Here is a 2,448-nt window from a genome sequence, read left to right on the forward strand (position 1 = left end):
ATAACAAATTTTGCTTATAATTTGTCGCTCTATCGAATTGTGGGGTTATTTTTTATAAAATAATTTTCACCCCCGAGGAGGAGTGGCATCCACCCCCAGGGTAAAAGCGCAAGTTGGCACCATGTCACCTTTGTTCCTTGAGATATCCTCTAACCACTCACCAAATTTCGTGCAAATCGATGGAGGTTCAACGAAATCGGAGGTAATAGCTCATATTCACCTTAAGTGACTGCACTAAAAATATAAATTTTATTACGCGTTATCAGTTTTTCTGGTATTTTCTTTAGAACATATATATTCAATATTCAAACATACAAAGTTTCTTGTTACAAATATTTCGAATTCTCGTAAAATGTAATTACTCTAACTGCACTCATTTTGATTTGTTCCCCTAAATGAATAACCAAATTGTATGCAAAAAGTCTGGCAACGCGGCCGAAGCAGGTTACTACTACTCGTGCTGCATAATATGTAGAAAGCAGCATCGCTACAGCTAGAGCGAGCAGCAACAGCAGCAGCAGAGACTGGACTTGCGTCTAGAGAAAACCAAATACTTTGCTTCGGAGCTTCTAGACAATTGACAGTTCTCTGGATTTGGCGGGCAATTTGAAAAGTATATATATTGTACCTATACTACTTATACATCATATACAACTTATACATCATTGAGTTTAAGGCAGTAAATGAAAAACCTCACTTCGCTTTGTAGATTATCTATATAAATGTAAATGAAATTCAAAATATACTTATTAACCTAATTATATTATAGTACATATTAGCAATATTTTAAATAAAAAACTTTGTCATGTAGGTACCTTATAATAATATGTACCTATATGTATGTATAGGATATGTTACTTATAGTTCGGTACCTCTTGGCCTCTTGGGGACTTAACAATTTTACCAGTATTTTGAATTTCTCTATAAAATAATTAACCATAGGAAAGTTATAAATTACAGTCAAATAATTAACCATATTATGAAAGTTATATTATTACCACATCAAAAACAGTAGGTACCTACCAAGGTTCATAAATAGACGGTACCTACTACCAAAGAAAAACATAAATATTTCACATAATAAAAATATTCTTAAACAAAAATGATTGTTTTCAATTAATAAGAAAAAACCTTAAAGGAAAATTTGGGGTTTAAACAAACCATCTATTAGAGAAATTCAAAATACGGGTGTAAAATTTCTAAGTCCCCAATAATTTATAACTGTCAATTGTCTAGAAGCTCCGAAGCCAAAGTATTTGGTTTTCGCTAACCGCAAGTCAGAGACTGGCTATTTGCTATGCCAATGTTATTGCTTCGCCATTTCAGTAATTGAATTTGCTTGATGCCTTTTTATTGTATTGAGCTGCTTTGGAACTTAGTCCCGAAGTGAAGTGTAGGAGTTTCTTTTTTGTTTTGTTCTGCTTTTCCTTCGCGAATTCTTATGTAGATATTTTAATTCTAATGTATCATTTAATAATTTAATTAGAGCAAGAATAAAATTAAGCTTATTTTAGACACGCAAACAATATTTTACGTTTATCGGTATAATTAATAGGGGTCAGATATGTATTTACATACTTGCATGTGCATTTGCATATTTTTTCAATTTATATAGATAAATAAATATTGGCAAAACTTACAAAAATGCAGAATATTCTTTGGTTTTTACCATAATATTACTTCTGTCGATTCGATTGATCGCCTTTTGTGCCATTTTAAATTATTTTGCAATACTTCAATTTCTAGAAAATAAGTACAAAGAGATTAGAGCTAAGTTACAATACTTGAATTTCGAGAAATGGTACAATGGAATTAAAACCATTTTTCTATAACAGATTTTTTCCTGACATCACTCTGAGCACAATTCAAAAAGTTGTAAGTCTCTAGGTGCTATATTTAAAAATCGATTTATTCCGGTGTTTTTAGTGTTAAATGCCATGGTCTATAAGTAGGTATATAATATGTAATGAATATGAATAATTATTCTTTATATTCTGAATGAATATTGAATTTTGAAGATATTTCATTTACAAGCCCTTCAAAGTATTCTTTTGATCTATTTAATATTTCCTCGTCAAGTTCTTCCAAAGTCCTTACTAAATTCCTTCTATTTTTTTATAGTGTAGGTAGAGGTTTTCTTGGATAACCCTTTTTCTTATTTTCACCCCTTGATATAAGTTTCTAAATTTCTATTTTCAAAGCTTTGTTCTGTGCATTTCAAGTTTCATTCACTGTAATTTATTATCTTTGATCTTATAATTTTTGTGTGTCATTTCCTTTGTTCGTTGTATTTTTTTCTCTAAATCTAGTGATTTGCTTGGATTATTTTGAATCTTAATTTATTTCATTCTTCTACGTTCTACTTTGCATTGCTCATCGGATCATTCTTTGTATTCATATGTTATATTTCTCTTATTGTCTTGCGCTGCTTTGGTCACACATACTTTT

The 2,448-nt window shown here is 30.5% G+C and overlaps 1 long non-coding RNA gene across 1 annotated transcript; it reads right to left on the reverse strand.

Annotated features, from left to right (window-relative positions):
• Nucleotides 1-527: 527 nt before the first annotated feature.
• Nucleotides 528-1,271, reverse strand: LOC126889806 (uncharacterized). The gene is made up of 2 exons (XR_007700179.1): nt 816-1,271; nt 528-714 (listed from the first exon to the last, which is right to left on the reverse strand). It is a non-coding gene; the product is annotated as an uncharacterized LOC126889806 (long non-coding RNA).
• Nucleotides 1,272-2,448: the final 1,177 nt, after the last annotated feature.

The sequence above is a fragment of the Diabrotica virgifera genome, chromosome 8 (assembly GCF_917563875.1).
Source record: "Diabrotica virgifera virgifera chromosome 8, PGI_DIABVI_V3a".
In the NCBI taxonomy this organism is placed as follows: Eukaryota; Metazoa; Arthropoda; class Insecta; order Coleoptera; family Chrysomelidae; genus Diabrotica; species Diabrotica virgifera.